Raw genomic sequence first — 25248 nt, 5'->3', positions numbered from 1 at the left:
TGGAATGTGAATTGGAACGAAATCGCTAATTCATAAGACCATTTTATAATTCTGGCCCATATTAGAAGCAGAGCCAATATTGTCAGATGTCGATAGTCCATATCTCGGAAACTATAAGAGATAATGCAATTTGGCAATCGGCAACGTAATTAGCATGCCGAATATTACTTGGAATATGAATTGATACGAAATCGCTAATTTATAAGACCATTTTACAATTCTGGCCCAAGTTAGAAGCAGAGCCAATATTGTAAGATGTCGATAGTCCATATCTCGGAAACTATAAGAAATAATGCAATTTGGCAATCGGCAACGTAATTAGCATGCCGAATATTACTTGGAATGAAAATTGGAACGAAATCGCTAATTCGTAAGACGATTTTACAATTCTGGCCCAAGTTAGAAGCTGAGCCAATATTGCAAGATGTCGATAGTCCATATCTCGGAAACTATAAGAGATAATGAAATTTGGCAATCGGCAATGTAATTAGCATGCCGAATATTACTTGGAATGTGAATTTGAACGAAATCGCTAATTCATAAGACCGTTTTACAATTTTGGCCCAAGTTAGAAGCAGAGCCAATATTGTAAAATGTCGATAGGCCATATCTCAGAAACTATAAGAGATAATGCATTTTGGCTATAGGCAACGTAGTTAGAATGCCGAATATTACTTGGAATGTGAATTGGAACCAAATCGCTAATTCATAAGACCATTTTACAATTCTGGCGCAAGTTAGAAGCAGAGCCAATATTGTAAGAAGTCGATAGTCCATATCTCGGAAACTATAAGAGATAATGCAATTTGGCAATCGTCAACGTAATTAGCATGCCGAATATTACTTGGATTGTGAATTGGAGTGAAATCGCTATTTCATAAGACCATTTTACAATTTTGACCCCAGTTAGAAACAGACTCTATGGTGTAAAATTTCGATTGCCCATATCTCGGAAACTATAAGAGATAATGCAATTTGGCAATCGGCAACGTAATTAGCATGCCGAATATTACTTGGAATGTGAATTAGAACGCAATCGCTAATTCGTAAGACCATTTTACAATTCTGGCCCAAGTTAGAAGCAGAGCCATTATTGTAAGATGTCGATAGTCCATATCTCGGAAACTATAAGAGATAATGCAATTTTGCAATCGGTAACGTAATTAGCATGCCGAATATTACTTCGAATGTGAATTGGAGCGAAATCGCTAATTCTTAAGACTATTTTACAATTTTGACCCCAGTTAGAAACAGACTCTAAGGTGTAAAATTTCGATTGTCCATATCTCGGAAACTATAAGAGATAATGCAATTTGGCAATCGGCAACGTAATTAGCATGCCGAATATTACTTGGAATGTGAATTGGAGCGAAATCGCTAATTCATAAGACCATTTTACAATTCTGGCCCATGTTAGAAGCAGAGCCAATATTGTAAGATGTCGATAGTCCATATCTCGAAAACTATAAGATATAATGCAATTTGGCAATCGGCAACGTAATTAGCATGCCGAATATTACTTGGAATGTGAATTGGAGCGAAATCGCTAATTTATAAGACCATTTTACAATTTTGACCCCAGTTAGAAACAGACTCTAAGGTGTAAAATTTCGATTGCCCATATCTCGGAAACTATAAGAGATAATGCAATTTGGCAATCGGCAACGTAATTAGCATGCCGAATATTACTTGGAATGTGAATTGGAGCGAAATCGCTAATTCATAAGACCATTTTACAATTTTGACCCCAGTTAGAAGCATAGCCAATATTGTAAGATGCCGATAGTCCATATCTCGGAAACTATAAGAGATAATGCAATTTGGCAATCAGCAACGTAATTAGCATGCCGAATATTACTTGGAATGTGAATTGGAGAGAAATCGCTAATTCATAAGACCATTTTACAATTTTGACCACAGTTAGAAACAGACTCTTAGGTGTAAAATTTCGATTGCCCATATCTCCGAAACTATAAGAGATAATGCAATTTGGCAATCGGCAACGTAATTAGCAAGCCGAATATTATTTGGTATGTGAATTGGAGCGCAATCGCTAATTCATAAGACCGTTTTACAATTTTGACCCCAGTTAGAAACAAACTCTAAGGTGTAAAATTTCGATTGACCGTATCTCGGAATCTGTAAGAGATAATGCTATTTGGCAATCGGCAACGTAATTAGCATGCTGAATATTACTTGGAATGTGAATTGGAGCGAAATCGCTAATTCATAAGACCATTTTACAATTTTGGGCCAAGTTAGAAGCAGAGCCAATATTGTAAGATGTCGATAGTCTATATCTCGGAACCTATAAGAGATATTGCAATTTGGCAATCGGCAACGTAATTAGCATGCTGAATATTACTTGGAATGGGAATTGGAACGAAATCGCTAATTCATAAGACCATTTTACAATTTTGGCCCAACTTAGAAGCAGAGCCAATATTGTAATATGTCGATAGCCCATATCTCGGAAACTATAAGAGATAATGCAATTTGGCAATCGGCAACGTAAATAGCATGCTGAATATTACTTGGAATGTGAATTTCAACGAAATCGCTAATTCATAAGACCATTTTATAATTCTGGCCCATATTAGAAGCAGAGCCAATATTGTCAGATGTCGATAGTCCATATCTCGGAAACTATAAGAGATAACGCAGTTTGGCAATCGGCAACGTAATTAGCATGCCTAATATTACTTGGAATATGAATTGATACGAAATCGCTAATTTATAAGACCATTTTACAATTCTGGCCCAAGTTAGAAGCAGAGCCAATATTGTAAGATGTCGATAGTCCATATCTGGGAAACTATAAGAAATAATGCAATTTGGCAATCGCCAACGTAATTAGCATGCCGAATATTACTTGGAATGTGAATTGGAACGAAATCGCTAATTCGTAAGACGATTTTACAATTCTGGCCCAAGTTAGAAGCAGAGCCAATATTTCAAGATGTCGATAGTCCATATCTCGGAAACTATAAGAAATAATGCAATTTGGCAATCGGCAACGTAATTAGCATGCCGAATATTACTTGGAATGTGAATTGGAACGAAATCGCTAATTCGTAAGACCATTTTACAATTCTGGCCCAAGTTAGAAGCAGAACCAATATTGTAAGATGTCGATAGTCCATATCTCGGAAACTATAAGAGATAATGCAATTTGGCAATCAGCAACGTAATTAGCATGCCGAATATTACTTGGAATGTGAATAGGAGCGAAATCGCTAATTCATTAGACCATTTTACAATTTTGACCCCAGTTAGAAACAGACTCTAAGGTGTAAAATTTCGATTGACCATATCTCGGAAACTATAAGAGATAATGAAATTTGGCAATCGGCAATGTAATTAGCATGCCGAATATTACTTGGAATGTGAATTGGAACCAAATCGCTAATTCATAAGACCATTTTACAATTCTGGCGCAAGTTAGAAGCAGAGCCAATATTGTAAGATGTCGATAGTCCATATCTCGGAAACTATAAGAGATAATGCATTTTAGCAATAGGCAACGTAATTAGCATGCCGAATATTACTTGGAATGTGAATTGGAACCAAATCGCTAATTCATAAGACCATTTTACAATTCTGGCGCAAGTTAGAAGCAGAGCCAATATTGTAAGATGTCGATAGTCCATATCTCGGAAACTATAAGAGATAATGCATTTTAGCAATAGGCAACGTAATTAGCATGCCGAATATTACTTGGAATGTGAATTGGAACCAAATCGCTAATTCATAAGACCATTTTACAATTCTGGCGCAAGTTAGAAGCAGAGCCAATATTGTGAGATGTCGATAGTCCATATCTCGGAAACTATAAGAGATAATGCATTTTAGCAATAGGCAACGTAATTAGCATGCCGAATATTACTTGGAATGTGAATTGGAACCAAATCGCTAATTCATAAGACCATTTTACAATTCTGGCGCAAGTTAGAAGCAGAGCCAATATTGTAAGATGTCGATAGTCCATATCTCGGATACTATAAGAGATAATGCATTTTAGCAATAGGCAACGTAATTAGCATGCCGAATATTACTTGGAATGTGAATTGGAACCAAATCGCTAATTCAAAAGACCATTTTACAATTCTGGCGCAAGTTAGAAGCAGAGCCAATATTGTAAGAAGTCGATAGTCCATATCTCGGAAACTATAAGAGATAATGCATTTTAGCAATAGGCAACGTAATTAGCATGCCGAATATTACTTAGAATGTGAATTGGAACCAAATCGCTAATTCATAAGACCGTTTTACAATTCTGGCGCAAGTTAGAAGCAGAGCCAATATTGTAAGATGTCGATAGTCCATATCTCGGAAACTAAAAGAGATAATGCAATTTGGCAATCGGCAACGTAATTAGCATGCCGAATATTACTTGGAATGTGAATTGGAGCGAAATCGCTAATTCTTAAGACTATTTTACAATTTTGACCCAAGTTAGAAGCAGAGTCAATATTGTAAGATGTCGATAGTCCATATCTCGGAAACTATAAGAGATAATGCAATTTGGCAATCGGCAACGTAATTAGCATGCCGAATATTACTTGGAATGTGAATTGGAACCAAATCGCTAATTCATAAGACCATTTTACAATTCTGGCGCAAGTTAGAAGCAGAGCCAATATTGTAAGATGTCGATAGTCCATATCTCGGAAACTATAAGAGATAATGCAATTTGGCAATCGGCAACGTAATTGGCATGCCGAATATTACTTGGAATGTGAATTGGAACGAAATCGCTAATTCATAAGACCATTTTACAATATTGGCCCAAGTTAGAAGCAGAGTCAATATTGTAAGATGTCGATAGTCCATATCTCGGAAACTATAAGAGATAATGCAATTTGGCAATCGGCAACGTAATTAGCATGCCGAATATTACTTGGAATGTGAATTGGAACGAAATCGCTAATTCGGAAGACCATTTTACAATTCTGGCCCAAGTCAGAAGCAGAGCCAATATTGTAAGATGTCGATAGTCCTTATCTCGGAAACTAAAAGATATAATGCAATTTGGCAATCGGCAACGTAATTAGCATGCCGAATATTACTTGGAATGTGAATTGGAGCGAAATCGCTAATTCTTAAGACTATTTTACACTTTTGACCCCAGTTAGAAACAGACTCTAAGGTGTAAAATTTCTATTGCCCATATCTCGGAAACTATAAGAGATAATGCAATTTGGCAATCGGCAACGTAATTAGCATGCCGAATATTACTTGGAATGTGAATTGGAGCGAAATCGCTAATTCATAAGACCATTTTACAATTTTGGCCCAACTTAGAAGCAGAGCCAATATTGTAATATGTCGATAGCCCATATCTCGGAAACTATAAGAGATAATGCAATTTGGCAATCGGCAACGTAAATAGCATGCTGAATATTACTTGGAATGTGAATTTCAACGAAATCGCTAATTCATAAGACCATTTTATAATTCTGGCCCATATTAGAAGCAGAGCCAATATTGTCAGATGTCGATAGTCCATATCTCGGAAACTATAAGAGATAACGCAGTTTGGCAATCGGCAACGTAATTAGCATGCCTAATATTACTTGGAATATGAATTGATACGAAATCGCTAATTTATAAGACCATTTTACAATTCTGGCCCAAGTTAGAAGCAGAGCCAATATTGTAAGATGTCGATAGTCCATATCTGGGAAACTATAAGAAATAATGCAATTTGGCAATCGCCAACGTAATTAGCATGCCGAATATTACTTGGAATGTGAATTGGAACGAAATCGCTAATTCGTAAGACGATTTTACAATTCTGGCCCAAGTTAGAAGCAGAGCCAATATTTCAAGATGTCGATAGTCCATATCTCGGAAACTATAAGAAATAATGCAATTTGGCAATCGGCAACGTAATTAGCATGCCGAATATTACTTGGAATGTGAATTGGAACGAAATCGCTAATTCGTAAGACCATTTTACAATTCTGGCCCAAGTTAGAAGCAGAACCAATATTGTAAGATGTCGATAGTCCATATCTCGGAAACTATAAGAGATAATGCAATTTGGCAATCAGCAACGTAATTAGCATGCCGAATATTACTTGGAATGTGAATAGGAGCGAAATCGCTAATTCATTAGACCATTTTACAATTTTGACCCCAGTTAGAAACAGACTCTAAGGTGTAAAATTTCGATTGACCATATCTCGGAAACTATAAGAGATAATGAAATTTGGCAATCGGCAATGTAATTAGCATGCCGAATATTACTTGGAATGTGAATTGGAACCAAATCGCTAATTCATAAGACCATTTTACAATTCTGGCGCAAGTTAGAAGCAGAGCCAATATTGTAAGATGTCGATAGTCCATATCTCGGAAACTATAAGAGATAATGCATTTTAGCAATAGGCAACGTAATTAGCATGCCGAATATTACTTGGAATGTGAATTGGAACCAAATCGCTAATTCATAAGACCATTTTACAATTCTGGCGCAAGTTAGAAGCAGAGCCAATATTGTAAGATGTCGATAGTCCATATCTCGGAAACTATAAGAGATAATGCATTTTAGCAATAGGCAACGTAATTAGCATGCCGAATATTACTTGGAATGTGAATTGGAACCAAATCGCTAATTCATAAGACCATTTTACAATTCTGGCGCAAGTTAGAAGCAGAGCCAATATTGTGAGATGTCGATAGTCCATATCTCGGAAACTATAAGAGATAATGCATTTTAGCAATAGGCAACGTAATTAGCATGCCGAATATTACTTGGAATGTGAATTGGAACGAAATCGCTAATTCATAAGACCATTTTACAATTCTGGCGCAAGTTAGAAGCAGAGCCAATATTGTAAGATGTCGATAGTCCATATCTCGGATACTATAAGAGATAATGCATTTTAGCAATAGGCAACGTAATTAGCATGCCGAATATTACTTGGAATGTGAATTGGAACCAAATCGCTAATTCAAAAGACCATTTTACAATTCTGGCGCAAGTTAGAAGCAGAGCCAATATTGTAAGAAGTCGATAGTCCATATCTCGGAAACTATAAGAGATAATGCATTTTAGCAATAGGCAACGTAATTAGCATGCCGAATATTACTTAGAATGTGAATTGGAACCAAATCGCTAATTCATAAGACCGTTTTACAATTCTGGCGCAAGTTAGAAGCAGAGCCAATATTGTAAGATGTCGATAGTCCATATCTCGGAAACTAAAAGAGATAATGCAATTTGGCAATCGGCAACGTAATTAGCATGCCGAATATTACTTGGAATGTGAATTGGAGCGAAATCGCTAATTCTTAAGACTATTTTACAATTTTGACCCAAGTTAGAAGCAGAGTCAATATTGTAAGATGTCGATAGTCCATATCTCGGAAACTATAAGAGATAATGCAATTTGGCAATCGGCAACGTAATTAGCATGCCGAATATTACTTGGAATGTGAATTGGAACCAAATCGCTAATTCATAAGACCATTTTACAATTCTGGCGCAAGTTAGAAGCAGAGCCAATATTGTAAGATGTCGATAGTCCATATCTCGGAAACTATAAGAGATAATGCAATTTGGCAATCGGCAACGTAATTGGCATGCCGAATATTACTTGGAATGTGAATTGGAACGAAATCGCCAATAGATAAGACCATTTTACAATATTGGCCCAAGTTAGAAGCAGAGTCAATATTGTAAGATGTCGATAGTCCATATCTCGGAAACTATAAGAGATAATGCAATTTGGCAATCGGCAACGTTATTAGCATGCCGAATATTACTTGGAATGTGAATTGGAACGAAATCGCTAATTCGGAAGACCATTTTACAATTCTGGCCCAAGTCAGAAGCAGAGCCAATATTGTAAGATGTCGATAGTCCTTATCTCGGAAACTAAAAGATATAATGCAATTTGGCAATCGGCAACGTAATTAGCATGCCGAATATTACTTGGAATGTGAATTGGAGCGAAATCGCTAATTCTTAAGACTATTTTACACTTTTGACCCCAGTTAGAAACAGACTCTAAGGTGTAAAATTTCTATTGCCCATATCTCGGAAACTATAAGAGATAATGCAATTTGGCAATCGGCAACGTAATTAGCACGCCGAATATTACTTGGAATGTGAATTGGAGCGAAATCGCTAATTCATAAGACCATTTTACAATTCTGGCCCAAGTTAGAATCAGAGCAAATATTGTAAGATGTTGATAGTCCATATCTCGGAAACTATAAGAGATAATGCAATTTGGCAATCGGCAACGTAATTAGCATGCCGAATATTACTTGGAATGTGAATTGGAGCGAAATCGCTAATTCTTAAGACCATTTAACAATTCTGACCCCAGTTAGAAACAGACTCTAAGGTGTAAAATTTCGATTGCCCGTTTCACGGAAACTATAAGAGATAATGCAATTTGGCAATCGGCAACGTAATTAGCAAGCCGAATATTACTTGGAATGTGAATTGGAGCGAAACCGCTAATTCATTAGACCATTTTACAATTCTGGCCCAAGTTAGAAGCAGAGCCAAAATTGTAAGATGTCGATAGTCCATATCTCGAAAACTATAAGAGATAATGCAATTTGGCAATCGGCAATGTAATTAGCATGCCGAATATTACTTGGAACGTGAATTGGAACGAAATCGCTAATTCTTAAGACCATTTAACAATTCTGACCCCAGTTAGAAACAGACTCTAAGGTGTAAAATTTCGATTGCCCGTTTCACGGAAACTATAAGAGATAATGCAATTTGGCAATCGGCAACGTAACTAGCATGCCGAATATTACTTGGAATGTGAATTGGAGCGAAATCGCTAATTTATAAGACCATTTTACAATTTTGAAACCAGTTAGAAAAAGACTCTAAGGTGTAAAATTTCGATTGCCCATATCTCGGAAACTATAAGAGATAATGCAATTTGGCAATCGGCAACGTAATTAGCATGCTGAATATTACTTGGAATGTGAATTGGAGCGAAATCGCTAATTCATAAGACCATTTTACAATTTTGACCTCAGTTAGAAACAGACTCTAAGGTGTAAAATTTCGATTACCCATAACTCGGAAACTATAAGAGATAATGCAATTTGGCAATCGGCAACGTAATTAGCATGCCGAATATTACTAGAAAGGTGAATTGGAACGAAATCGCTAATTCATAAGACCATTTTACAATATTGGGCCAAGTTAGAAGCAGAGTCAATATTGTAAGATGTCGATAGTCCATATCTCGGAAACTATAAGAGATAATGCAATTTGGCAATCGGCAATGTAATTAGCATGCCGAATATTACTTGGAACGTGAATTGGAACGAAATCGCTAATTGATAAGACCATTTTACAATTTTGACCCCAGTTAGAAACAAAGCCAATATTGTCAGATGTCGATAGTCCATATCTCGGAAACTATAAGAGATAATGCAATTTGGTAATCGGCAACGTAATTAGCAAGCCGAATATTACTTGGAATGTGAATTGGAGCGAAATCGCTAATTCATAAGACCATTTTACAATTCTGGCCCAAGTTAGAAGCAGAGCCAATATTGAAAGATGTCGATAGTCCATATCTCGAAAACTATAAGAGATAATGCAATTTGGCAATCGGCAACGTAACTAGCATGCCGAATATTACTTGGAATGTGATTTGGAGCGAAATCGCTAATTTATAAGACCATTTTACAATTTTGACCCCAGTTAGAAAAAGACTCTAAGGTGTAAAATTTCGATTGCCCATATCTCGGAAACTATAAGAGATAATGCAATTTGGCAATCGGCAACGTAATTAGCATGCTGAATATTACTTGGAATGTGAATTGGAGCGAAATGGCTAATTCATAAGACCATTTTACAATTTTGACCCCACTTAGAAACAGACTCTAAGGTGTAAAATTTCGATTGCCCATAACTCGGAAACTATAAGAGATAATGCAATTTGGCAATCGGCAACCTAATTAGCATGCCGAATATTACTAGAAAGGTGAATTGGAATGAAATCGCTAATTCATAAGACCATTTTACAATATTGGGCCAAGTTAGAAGCAGAGTCAATATTGTAAGATGTCGATAGTCCATATCTCGGAAACTATAAGAGATAATTCAATTTGGCATTCGGCAATGAAATTAGCATGCCGAATATTACTTGGAACGTGAAATGGAACGAAATCGCTAATTGATAAGACCATTTTACAATTTTGACCCCAGTTAGAAACAAAGCCAATATTGTCAGATGTCGATAGTCCATATCTCGGAAACTATAAGAGATAATGCAATTTGGTAATCGGCAACGTAATTAGCATGCCGAATATTACTTGGAATGTGAATTGGAACGAAATCGCTAATTCGTAAGACCATTTCACAATTCTGGCCCAAGTTAGAAGCAGAGCCAATATTGTAAGATGTCGATAGTCCATATCTCGGAAACTATAAGAGATAATGCAATTTGGCAATCGGCAACGTAATTAGCATGCCGAATATTACTTGGAATGTGAATTGGAGCGAAATCGCTAATTCTTAATACCATTTTACAATTTTGACCCCAGTTAGAAAAAGACTTTAAGGTGTAAAATGTCGATTGCCCATATCTCGGAAACTATAAGAGATAATGCAATTTGGCAATCGGCAACGTAATTAGCATGCCGAATATTACTTGGAATGTGAATTGGAGCGGAATGGCTAATTCATAAGACAATTTTACAATTTTGACCCCAGTTAGAAAAAGACTCTAAGGTGTAAAATTTCGATTGCCCATATCTCGGAAACTATAAGAGATAATGCAATTTGGCAATCGGCAACGTAATTAGCATGCTGAATATTACTTGGAATGTGAATTGGAGCGAAATGGCTAATTCATAAGACCATTTTACAATTTTGACCCCACTTAGAAACAGACTCTAAGGTGTAAAATTTCGATTACCCATAACTCGGAAACTATAAGAGATAATGCAATTTGGCAATCGGCAACGTAATTAGCATGCCGAATATTACTAGAAAGGTGAATTGGAATGAAATCGCTAATTCATAAGACCATTTTACAATATTGGGCCAAGTTAGAAGCAGAGTCAATATTGTAAGATGTCGATAGTCCATATCTCGGAAACTATAAGAGATAATGCAATTTGGCAATCGGCAATGAAATTAGCATGCCGAATATTACTTGGAACGTGAAATGGAACGAAATCGCTAATTGATAAGACCATTTTACAATTTTGACCCCAGTTAGAAACAAAGCCAATATTGTCAGATGTCGATAGTCCATATCTCGGAAACTATAAGAGATAATGCAATTTGGTAATCGGCAACGTAATTAGCATGCCGAATATTACTTGGAATGTGAATTGGAACGAAATCGCTAATTCGTAAGACCATTTTACAATTCTGGCCCAAGTTAGAAGCAGAGCCAATATTGTAAGATGTCGATAGTCCATATCTCGGAAACTATAAGAGATAATGCAATTTGGCAATCGGCAACGTAATTAGCATGCCGAATATTACTTGGAATGTGAATTGGAGCGAAATCGCTAATTCTTAATACCATTTTACAATTTTGACCCCAGTTAGAAAAAGACTTTAAGGTGTAAAATGTCGATTGCCCATATCTCGGAAACTATAAGAGATAATGCAATTTGGCAATCGGCAACGTAATTAGCATGCCGAATATTACTTGGAATGTGAATTGGAGCGGAATGGCTAATTCATAAGACAATTTTACAATTCTGGCCCAAGTTAGAATTAGAGCCAATATTGTAAGATGTCGATAGTCCATATGTCGGAAACTATAAGAGATAATGCAATTTGGCAATCGGCAACGTAATTAGCATGCCGAATATTACTTGGAGTGTGAATTGGAGCGAAATCGCTAATTCATAAGACCATTTTACAATTTTGACCCCAGTTAGAGACAGACTCTAAGGTGTAAAATTTCGATTGACCATATCTCGGACACTATAAGAGATAATGAAATTTGGCAATCGGCAATGTAATTAGCATGCCGAATATTACTTGGAATGTGAATTGGGACGAAATCGCTAATTCATAAGACCGTTTTACAATTTTGGCCCAAGTTAGAAGCAGAGCCAATATTGTAAAATGTCGATAGTCCATATCTCGGAAACTATAAGAGATAATGCAATTTGGCAATCGGCAACGTAATTAGCATGCCGAATATTACTTGGAATGTGAATTGGAACGAAATCGCTAATTCGTAAGACCATTTTAAAATTCTGGCCCAAGTTAGAAGCAGAGCCAATATTGTAAGATGTCGATAGTCCATATCTCGGAAACTATAAGAGATAATGCAATTTGGCAATCTGCAACGTAATTAGCATGCCGAATGTTACTTGGAATGTGAATTGGAGCGAAATCGCTAATTCTTAAGACTATTTTACAATTTTGACCCCAGTTAGAAACAGACTCTAAGGTGTAAAATTTCGATTGCCCATATCACGAAAACTATAAGAGATAATGCAATTTGGCAATCGGCAACGTAATTAGCATGCCGAATATTACTTGGAATGTGAATTGGAACGAAATCGCTAATTCGTAAGACCATTTTACAATTCTGGCCCAAGTTAGAAGCAGAGCCAATATTGTAAGATGTCGATAGTCCATATCTCGAAAACTATAAAAGATAATGCAATTTGGCAAACGGCAACGTAATTAGCATGCCGAATATTACTTGGAATGTGAATTGGAGCGAAATCGCTAATTCTTAAGACCATTTTACAATTCTGACCCCAGTTAGAAACAGACTCTAAGGAGTAAAATTTCGATTGACCATATCTCGGAAACTGTAAGAGATAATGCAATTTGGCAATCGGCAGTGTAATTAGCATGCCGAATATTACTTGGAATATGTATTGGAGCGAAATCGCTAATTCATAAGACCATTTTACAATTCTGGCCCAAGTTAGAAGCCGAGCCAATATTGTAAGATGTCGATAGTCCATATCTCGGAAACTATAAGAGATAATGTAATTTGGCAATCGGCAACTTAATTGGCATGCCGAGTACTACTTGGAATGTGAATTGGAGCGAAATCGCTAATTCATAAGACCATTTTACAATTTTGACCCCAGTTAGAAACAGACCCTAAGGTGTAAAATTTCGATTGACCATATCTCGGAAACTATAAGAGATAATGAAATTTGGCAATCGGCAATGTAATTAGCATGCCTAATATTACTTGGAATGTGAATTGGAACGAAATCGCTAATTCATAAGACCGTTTTGCAATTTTGGCCCAAGTTAGAAGCAGAGCCAATATTGTAAAATGTCGATAGTCCATATCTCGGAAACTATAAGAGATAATGCATTTTGGCAATAGGCAACGTAATTAGCATGCCGAATATTACTTGGAATGTGAATTGGAACCAAATCGCTAATTCATAAGACCATTTTACAATTCTGGCGTAAGTTAGAAGCAGAGCCAGTAAAGTAAGATGTCGATAGTCCATTACTCGGAAACTATAAGGGATAATGCAATTTGGCAATAGGCAACGTAATTAGCATGCCGAATATTACTTGGAATGTGAATTGGAGCGAAATCGCTAATTCTTAAGACTATTTTACAATTTTGACCCCACTTAGAAACAGACTCTAAGGTGTAAAATTTCGATTACCCATAACTCGGAAACTATAAGAGATAATGCAATTTGGCAATCGGCAACGTAATTAGCATGCCGAATATTACTAGAAAGGTGAATTGGAATGAAATCGCTAATTGATAAGACCATTTTACAATATTGGGCCAAGTTAGAAGCAGAGTCAATATTGTAAGATGTCGATAGTCCATATCTCGGAAACTATAAGAGATAATGCAATTTGGCAATCGGCAATGAAATTAGCATGCCGAATATTACTTGGAATGTGAATTGGAGCGAAATGGCTAATTCATAAGACCATTTTACAATTTTGACCCCACTTAGAAACAGACTCTAAGGTGTAAAATTTCGATTACCCATAACTCGGAAACTATAAGAGATAATGCAATTTGGCAATCGGCAACGTAATTAGCATGCCGAATATTACTAGAAAGGTGAATTGGAATGAAATCGCTAATTCATAAGACCATTTTACAATATTGGGCCAAGTTAGAAGCAGAGTCAATATTGTAAGATGTCGATAGTCCATATCTCGGAAACTATAAGAGATAATGCAATTTGGCAATCGGCAATGAAATTAGCATGCCGAATATTACTTGGAACGTGAAATGGAACGAAATCGCTAATTGATAAGACCATTTTACAATTTTGACCCCAGTTAGAAACAAAGCCAATATTGTCAGATGTCGATAGTCCATATCTCGGAAACTATAAGAGATAATGCAATTTGGTAATCGGCAACGTAATTAGCATGCCGAATATTACTTGGAATGTGAATTGGAACGAAATCGCTAATTCGTAAGACCATTTTACAATTCTGGCCCAAGTTAGAAGCAGAGCCAATATTGTAAGATGTCGATAGTCCATATCTCGGAAACTATAAGAGATAATGCAATTTGGCAATCGGCAACGTAATTAGCATGCCGAATATTACTTGGAATGTGAATTGGAGCGAAATCGCTAATTCTTAATACCATTTTACAATTTTGACCCCAGTTAGAAAAAGACTTTAAGGTGTAAAATGTCGATTGCCCATATCTCGGAAACTATAAGAGATAATGCAATTTGGCAATCGGCAACGTAATTAGCATGCCGAATATTACTTGGAATGTGAATTGGAGCGGAATGGCTAATTCATAAGACAATTTTACAATTCTGGCCCAAGTTAGAATTAGAGCCAATATTGTAAGATGTCGATAGTCCATATGTCGGAAACTATAAGAGATAATGCAATTTGGCAATCGGCAACGTAATTAGCATGCCGAATATTACTTGGAGTGTGAATTGGAGCGAAATCGCTAATTCATAAGACCATTTTACAATTTTGACCCCAGTTAGAGACAGACTCTAAGGTGTAAAATTTCGATTGACCATATCTCGGACACTATAAGAGATAATGAAATTTGGCAATCGGCAATGTAATTAGCATGCCGAATATTACTTGGAATGTGAATTGGGACGAAATCGCTAATTCATAAGACCGTTTTACAATTTTGGCCCAAGTTAGAAGCAGAGCCAATATTGTAAAATGTCGATAGTCCATATCTCGGAAACTATAAGAGATAATGCAATTTGGCAATCGGCAACGTAATTAGCATGCCGAATATTACTTGGAATGTGAATTGGAACGAAATCGCTAATTCGTAAGACCATTTTAAAATTCTGGCCCAAGTTAGAAGCAGAGCCAATATTGTAAGATGTCGATAGTCCATATCTCGGAAACTATAAGAGATAATGCAATTTGGCAATCTGCAACGTAATTAGCATGCCGAATGTTACTTGGAATGTGAATTGGAGCGAAATCGCTAATTCTTAAGACTATTTTACAATTTTGACCCCAGTTAGAAACAGACTCTAAGGTGTAAAATTTCGATTGCCCATATCTCGAAAACTATAAGAGATAATGCAATTTGGCAATCGGCAACGTAATTAGCATGCCGAATATTACTTGGAATGTGAATTGGAACGAAATCGCTAATTCGTAAGACCATTTTACAATTCTGGCCCAAGTTAGAAGCAGAGCCAATATTGTAAGATGTCGATAGTCCATATCTCGAAAACTATAAAAGATAATGCAATTTGGCAAACGGCAACGTAATTAGCATGCCGAATATTACTTGGAATGTGAATTGGAGCGAAATCGCTAATTCTTAAGACCATTTTACAATTCTGACCCCAGTTAGAAACAGACTCTAAGGAGTAAAATTTCGATTGACCATATCTCGGAAACTGTAAGAGATAATGCAATTTGGCAATCGGCAGTGTAATTAGCATGCCGAATATTACTTGGAATATGTATTGGAGCGAAATCGCTAATTCATAAGACCATTTTACAATTCTGGCCCAAGTTAGAAGCCGAGCCAATATTGTAAGATGTTGATAGTCCATATCTCGGAAACTATAAGAGATAATGTAATTTGGCAATCGGCAACTTAATTGGCATGCCGAATACTACTTGGAATGTGAATTGGAGCGAAATCGCTAATTCATAAGACCATTTTACAATTTTGACCCAAGTTAGAAACAGACCCTAAGGTGTAAAATTTCGATTGACCATATCTCGGAAACTATAAGAGATAATGAAATTTGGCAATCGGCAATGTAATTAGCATGCCTAATATTACTTGGAATGTGAATTGGAACGAAATCGCTAATTCATAAGACCGTTTTGCAATTTTGGCCCAAGTTAGAAGCAGAGCCAATATTGTAAAATGTCGATAGTCCATATCTCGGAAACTATAAGAGATAATGCATTTTGGCAATAGGCAACGTAATTAGCATGCCGAATATTACTTGGAATGTGAATTGGAACGAAATCGCTAATTCATAAGACCATTTTACAATTCTGGCGTAAGTTAGAAGCAGAGCCAGTAAAGTAAGATGTCGATAGTCCATTACTCGGAAACTATAAGAGATAATGCAATTTGGCAATCGGCAACGTAATTAGCATGCCGAATATTACTTGGAATGTGAATTGGAGCGAAATCGCTAATTCTTAAGACTATTTTACAATTTTGACCCCAGTTAGAAACAGACTCTAAGGTGTAAAATTTCTATTGCCCATATCTCGGAAACTATAAGAGATAATGCAATTTGGCAATCGGCAACGTAATTGGCATGCCGTATATTACTTGGAATGTGAATTGGAACGAAATCGCTAATTCATAAGACCATTTTACAATATTTTCCCAAGTTAGAAGCATAGTCAATATTGTAAGATGTCGATAGTCCATATCTCGGAAAATATAAGAGATAATGCAATTTGGCAATCTGCAACGTAATTAGCATGCCGAATATTACTTGGAATGTGAATTGGAACGAAATCGCTAATTCGTAAGACCATTTTACAATTCTGGCCCAAGTTAGAAGCAGAGCCAATATTGTAAGATGTCGATAGTCCATATCTCGGAAACTAAAAGAGATAATGCAATTTGGCAATCGGCAACGTAATTAGCATGCCGAATATTACTTGGAATGTGAATTGGAGCGAAATCGCTAATTCTTAAGACTATTTTACAATTTTGACCCCAGTTAGAAACAGACTCTAAGGTGTAAAATTTCTATTGCCCATATCTCGGAAACTATAAGAGATAATGCAATTTGGCAATCGGCAACGTAATTAGCATGCCGAATATTACTTGGAATGTGAATTGGAGCGAAATCGCTAATTCATAAGACCATTTTACAATTCTGGCACAAGTTAGAATCAGAGCAAATATTGTAAGATGTCGATAGTTCATATCTCGGAAACTATAAGAGATAATGCAATTTGGCAATCGGCAACGTAATTAGCATGCCGAATAATACTTGGAATGTGAATTGGAGCGAAATCGCTAATTCTTAAGACCATTTTACAATTCTGACTCCAGTTAGAAACAGACTCTAAGGTGTAAAATTTCGATTGCCCATATCACGGAAACTATAAGAGATAATGCAATTTGGCAATCGGCAACGTAATTAGCAAGCCGAATATTACTTGGAATGTGAATTGGAGCGAAATCGCTTATTCATAAGACCATTTTACAATTCTGGCCCAAGTTAGAAGCAGAGCCAATATTGTAAGATGTCGATAGTCCATATCTCGAAATCTATAAGAGATAATGCAATTTGGCAATCGGCAACGTAACTAGCATGCCGAATATTACTTGGAACGTGAATTGGAACGAAATCGCTAATTGATAAGACCATTTTACAATTTTGACCCCAGTTAGAAACAAAGCCAATATTGTCAGATGTCGATAGTCCATATCTCGGAAACTATAAGAGATAATGCAATTTGGTAATCGGCAACGTAATTAGCATGCCGAATATTACTTGGAATGTGAATTGGAACGAAATCGCCAATTCGTAAGACCATTTTACAATTCTGGCCCAAGTTAGAAGCAGAGCCAATATTGTAAGATGTCGATAGTCCATATCTCGGAAACTATAAGAGATAATGCAATTTGGCAATCGGCAACGTAATTAGCATGCCGAATATTACTTGGAATGTGAATTGGAGCGAAATCGCTAATTCATAAGACCATTTTACAATTTTGACCCCAGTTAGAAACAGACCCTAAGGTGTAAAATTTCGATTGACCATATCTCGGAAACTATAAGAGATAATGCAATTTGGCAATCGGCAACGTAATTGGCATGCCGAATATTACTTGGAATGTGAATTGGAACGAAATCGCTAATTCATAAGACCATTTTACAATATTTTCCCAAGTTAGAAGCATAGTCAATATTGTAAGATGTCGATAGTCCATATCTCGGAAAATATAAGAGATAATGCAATTTGGCAATCGGCAACGTAATTAGCATGCCGAATATTACTTGGAATGTGAATTGGAACGAAATCGCTAATTCGTAAGACCATTTTACAATTCTGGCCCAAGTTAGAAGCAGAGCCAATATTGTGAGATGTCGATTGTCCATATCTCGGAAACTAAAAGAGATAATGCAATTTGGCAATCGGCAACGTAATTAGCATGCCGAATATTACTTGGAATGTGAATTGGAGCGAAATCGCTAATTCTTAAGACTATTTTACAATTTTGACCCCAGTTAGAAACAGACTCTAAGGTGTAAAATTTCTATTGCCCATATCTCGGAAACTATAAGAGATAATGCAATTTGGCAATCGGCAACGTAATTAGCATGCCGAATATTACTTGGAATGTGAATTGGAGCGAAATCGCTAATTCATAAGACCATTTTACAATTCTGGCCCAAGTTAGAATCAGAGCAAATATTGTAAGATGTCGATAGTCCATATCTCGGAAACTATAAGAGATAATGCAATTTGGCAATCGGCAACGCAATTAGCATGCCGAATAATACTTGGAATGTGAATTGGAGCGAAATCGCTAATTCTTAAGACCATTTTACAATTCTGACTCCAGTTAGAAACAGACTCTAAGGTGTAAAATTTCGATTGCCCATATCACGGAAACTATAAGAGATAATGCAATTTGGCAATCGGCAACGTAATTAGCAAGCCGAATATTACTTGGAATGTGAATTGGAGCGAAATCGCTTATTCATAAGACCATTTTACAATTCTGGCCCAAGTTAGAAGCAGAGCCAATATTGTAAGATGTCGATAGTCCATATCTCGAAATCTATAAGAGATAATGCAATTTGGCAATCGGCAACGTAACTAGCATGCCGAATATTATTTGGAATGTGAATTGGAGCGAAATCGCTAATTTATAAGACCATTTTACATTTTGACCCCAGTTAGAAAAAGACTCTAAGGTGTAAAATTTCGATTGCCCATATCTCGGAAACTATAAGAGATAATGCAATTTGGCAATCGGCAACGCAATTAGCATGCTGAATATTACTTGGAATGTGAATTGGAGCGAAATCGCTAATTCATAAGACCATTTTACAATTTTGACCCCAGTTAGAAACAGACTCTAAGGTGTAAAATTTCGATTGGCCATAACTCGGAAACTATAAGAGATAATGCAATTTGGCAATCGGCAACGTAATTAGCATGCCGAATATTACTAGAAAGGTGAATTGGAACGAAATCGCTAATTCATAAGACCATTTTACAATATTGGGCCAAGTTAGAAGCAGAGTCAATATTGTAAGATGTCGATAGTCCATATCTCGGAAACTATAAGAGATAATGCAATTTGGCAATCGGCAATGTAATTAGCATGCCGAATATTACTTGGAACGTGAATTGGAACGAAATCGCTAATTGATAAGACCATTTTACAATTTTGACCCCAGTTAGAAACAAAGCCAATATTGTCAGATGTCGATAGTCCATATCTCGGAAACTATAAGAGATAATGCAATTTGGTAATCGGCAACGTAATTAGCATGCCGAATATTACTTGGAATGTGAATTGGAACGAAATCGCCAATTCGTAAGACCATTTTACAATTCTGGCCCAAGTTAGAAGCAGAGCCAATATTGTAAGATGTCGATAGTCCATATCTCGGAAACTATAAGAGATAATGCAATTTGGCAATCGGCAACGTAATTAGCATGCCGAATATTACTTGGAATGTGAATTGGAGCGAAATCGCTAATTCATAAGACCATTTTACAATTTTGGGCCAAGTTAGAAGCAGAGCCAATATTGTAAGATGTCGATAGTCTATATCTCGGAACCTATAAGAGATATTGCAAATTGGCAATCGGCAACGTAATTAGCATGCTGAATATTACTTGGAATGGGAATTGGAACGAAATCGCTAATTCATAAGACCATTTTACAATTTTGGCCCAACTTAGAAGCAGAGCCAATATTGTAATATGTCGATAGCCCATATCTCGGAAACTATAAGAGATAATGCAATTTGGCAATCGGCAACGTAAATAGCATGCTGAATATTACTTGGAATGTGAATTTGAACGAAATCGCTAATTCATGAGACCATTTTATAATTCTGGCCCATATTAGAAGCAGAGCCAATATTGTCAGATGTCGATAGTCCATATCTCGGAAACTATAAGAGATAATGCAATTTGGCAATCGGCAACGTAATTAGCATGCCGAATATTACTTGGAATATGAATTGATACGAAATCGCTAATTTATAAGACCATTTTACAATTCTGGCCCAAGTTAGAAGCAGAGCCAATATTGTAAGATGTCGATAGTCCATATCTGGGAAACTATAAGAAATAATGCAATTTGGCAATCGGCAACGTAATTAGCATGCCGAATATTACTTGGAATGTGAATTGGAACGAAATCGCTAATTCGTAAGACGATTTTACAATTCTGGCAAAAGTTAGAAGCAGAGCCAATATTGCAAGATGCCGATAGTCCATATCTCGGAAACTATAAGAAATAATGCAATTTGGCAATCGCCAACGTAATTAGCATGCCGAATATTACTTGGAATGTGAATTGGAACGAAATCGCTAATTCGTAAGACCATTTTACAATTCTTTCCCAAGTTAGAAGCAGAGCCAATATTGTAAGATGTCGATAGTCCATATGTCGGAAACTATAAGAGATAATGCAATTTGGCAATCTGCAACGTAATTAGCATGCCGAATATTACTTGGAATGTGAATTGGAGCGAATTCGCTAATTCATAAGACCATTTTACAATTCTGGCCCAAGTTAGAAGCAGAGCCAATATTGTAAGATGTCGATAGTCCATATCTCGGAAACTATAAGAGATAATGCAATTTGGCAATCGGCAACGTAATTAGCATGCCGAATATTACCTGGAATGTGAATTGGAGCGAAATCGCTAATTCATAAGACCATTTTACAATTTTGGCCCAAGTTAGAAGCAGAGCCAATATTGTAAGATGTCGATAGTCCATATCTCGGAAACTATAAGAGATAACGCAATTTGGCAATCGGCAACGTAATTAGCATGCCGAAGGTTACTTGGAATGTGAATTGGAGCGAAATCGCTAATTCATAAGACCATTTTACAATTTTGACCCCAGTTAGAAACAGACTCTAAGGTGTAAAATTTCGATTGCCCATATCTCGGAAACTATAAGAGATAATGCAATTTGGCAATCGGCAACGTAATTAGCAAGCCGAATATTACTTGGAATGTGAATTGAAGCGAAATCGCTAATTCATAAGACCATTTTACAATTCTGGCCCAAGTTAGAAGCATAGCCAATATTGTAAGATGTCGATAGTCCATATCTCGGAAACTATAAGAGATAACGCAATTTGGCAATCGGCAACGTAATTAGCATGCCGAAGGTTACTTGGAATGTGAATTGGAGCGAAATCGCTAATTCATAAGACCATTTTACAATTTTGACCCCAGTTAGAAACAGACTCTAAGGTGTAAAATTTCGATTGCCCATATCTCGGAAACTATAAGAGATAATGCAATTTGGCAATCGGCAACGTAATTAGCAAGCCGAATATTACTTGGAATGTGAATTGAAGCGAAATCGCTAATTCATAAGACCATTTTACAATTCTGGCCCAAGTTAGAAGCATAGCCAATATTGTAAGATGTCGATAGTCCATATCTCGGAAACTATAAGAGATAATGCAATTTGGCAATCGGCAACGTAATTAACATGCCGAATATTACTTGGAATGTGAATTCGAGCGAAATCGCTAATTCATAAGACCATTTTACAATTTTGACCCCAGTTAGAAACAGACTCTAAGGTGTAAAATTTCGATTGCCCTTATCTCCGAAACTATAAGAGATAATGCAATTTGGCAATCGGCAACGTAATTAGCAAGCCGAATATTATTTGGTATGTGAATTGGAGCGAAATCGCTAATTCATAAGACCGTTTTACAATTTTGACCCCAGTTAGAAACAAACTCTAAGGTGTAAAATTTCGATTGACCGTATCTCGGAATCTGTAAGAGATAATGCTATTTGGCAATCGGCAACGTAATTAGCATGCTGAATATTACTTGGAATGTGAATTGGAGCGAAATCACTAATTCATAAGACCATTTTACAATTTTGGGCCAAGTTAGAAGCAGAGCCAATATTGTAAGATGTCGATAGTCTATATCTTGGAACCTATAAGAGATATTGCAATTTGGCAATCGGCAGCGTAATTAGCATGCCGAATATTACCTGGAATGTGAATTGGAGCTAAATCGCTAATTCATAAGACCATTTTACAATTTTGGCCCAAGTTAGAAGCAGAGCCAATATTGTAAGATGTCGATAGTCCATATCTCGGAAACTATAAGAGATAACGCAATTTGGCAATCGGCAACGTAATTAGCATGCCGAATATTACTTGGAATGTGAATTGAAGCGAAATCGCTAATTCATAAGACCATTTTACAATTTTGACCCCAGTTAGAAACAGACTCTCAGGTGTAAAATTTCGACTGCCCATATCTCGGAAACTATAAGAGATAATGCAATTTGGCAATCGGCAACGTAATTAGCAAGCCGAATATTACTTGGAATGTGAATTGAAGCGAAATCGCTAATTCATAAGACCATTTTACAATTCTGGCCCAAGTTAGAAGCATAGCCAATATTGTAAGATGTCGATAGTCCATATCTCGGAAACTATAAGAGATAATGCAATTTGGCAATCGGCAACGTAATTAGCATGCCGAATATTACTTGGAATGTGAATTGGAGCGAAATCGCTAATTCATAAGACCATTTTACAATTTTGACCCCAGTTAGAAACAGACTCTAAGGTGTAAAATTTCGATTGCATATATCTAGGAAAATATAAGAGATAATGCAATTTGGCAATCGGCAACGTAATTAGCAAGCCGAATATTATTTGGTATGTGAATTGGAGCGAAATCGCTAATTCATAAGACCGTTTTACAATTTTGACCCCAGTTAGAAACAAACTCTAAGGTGTAAAATTTCGATTGACCGTATCTCGGAATCTGTAAGAGATAATGCTATTTGGCAATCGGCAACGTAATTAGCATGCTGAATATTACTTGGAATGTGAATTGGAGCGAAATCGCTAATTCATAAGACCATTTTACAATTTTGGGCCAAGTTAGAAGCAGAGCCAATATTGTAAGATGTCGATAGTCTATATCTCGGAACCTATAAGAGATATTGCAATTTGGCAATCGGCAACGTAATTAGCATGCTGAATATTACTTGGAATGGGAATTGGAACGAAATCGCTAATTCATAAGACCATTTTACAATTTTGGCCCAACTTAGAAGCAGAGCCAATATTGTAATATGTCGATAGCCCATATCTCGGAAACTATAAGAGATAATGCAATTTGGCAATCGGCAACGTAAATAGCATGCTGAATATTACTCGGAATGTGAATTTGAACGAAATCGCTAATTCATAAGACCATTTTATAATTCTGGCCCATATTAGAAGCAGAGCCAATGTTGTCAGATGTCGATAGTCCATATCTCGGAAACTATAAGAGATAATGCAATTTGGCAATCGGCAACGTAATTAGCATGCCGAATATTACTTGGAATATGAATTGATACGAAATCGCTAATTTATAAGACCATTTTACAATTCTGGCCCAAGTTAGAAGCAGAGCCAATATTGTAAGATGTCGATAGTCCATATCTGGGAAGCTATAAGAAATAATGCAATTTGGCAATCCGCAACGTAATTAGCATGCCGAATATTACTTGGAATGTGAATTGGAACGAAATCGCTAATTCGTAAGACGATTTTACAATTCTGGCCCAAGTTAGAAGCAGAGCCAATATTGCAAGATGTCGATAGTCCATATCTCGGAAACTATAAGAGATAATGCAATTTGGCAATCGGCAACGTAATTAGCATGCCGAACGTTACTTGGAATGTGAATTGGAGCGAAATCGCTAATTCATAAGACCATTTTACAATTTTGACCCCAGTTAGAAACAGACTCTAAGGTGTAAAATTTCGATTGCCCTTATCTCCAAAACTATAAGAGATAATGCAATTTGTCAATCGGCAACGTAATTAGCAAGCCGAATATTACTTGGAATGTGAATTGAAGCGAAATCGCTAATTCATAAGACCATTTTACAATTCTGGCCCAAGTTAGAAGCATAGCCAATATTGTAAGATGTCGATAGTCCATATCTCGGAAACTATAAGAGATAATGCAATTTGGCAATCGGAAACGTAATTAGCATGCCGAATATTACTTGGAATGTGAATTGGAGCGAAATCGCTAATTCATAAGACCATTTTACAATTTTGACCCCAGTTAGAAACAGACTCTAAGGTGTAAAATTTCGATTGCCCTTATCTCCTAAACTATAAGAGATAATGCAATTTGGCAATCGGCAACGTAATTAGCAAGCCGAATATTATTTGGTATGTGAATTGGAGCGAAATCGCTAATTCATAAGACCGTTTTACAATTTTGACCCCAGTTAGAAACAAACTCTAAGGTGTAAAATTTCGATTGACCGTATCTCGGAATCTGTAAGAGATAATGCTATTTGGCAATCGGCAACGTAATTAGCATGCTGAATATTACTTGGAATGTGAATTGGAGCGAAATCGCTAATTCATAAGACCATTTTACAATTTTGGGCCAAGTTAGAAGCAGAGCCAATATTGTAAGATGTCGATAGTCTATATCTTGGAACCTATAAGAGATATTGCAATTTGGCAATCGGCAGCGTAATTAGCATGCCGAATATTACTTGGAATGTGAATTGGAACGAAATCGCTAATTCGTAAGACGATTTTACAATTCTGGCCCAAGTTAGAAG

Source organism: Rhynchophorus ferrugineus, unplaced genomic scaffold, assembly GCF_030347505.1.
Source record: "Rhynchophorus ferrugineus isolate W39M unplaced genomic scaffold, kcgeb_rfMv2 rfM1, whole genome shotgun sequence".
Taxonomy (NCBI): domain Eukaryota; kingdom Metazoa; phylum Arthropoda; class Insecta; order Coleoptera; family Curculionidae; genus Rhynchophorus; species Rhynchophorus ferrugineus.
This window is presented reverse-complemented; position numbering follows the sequence as displayed.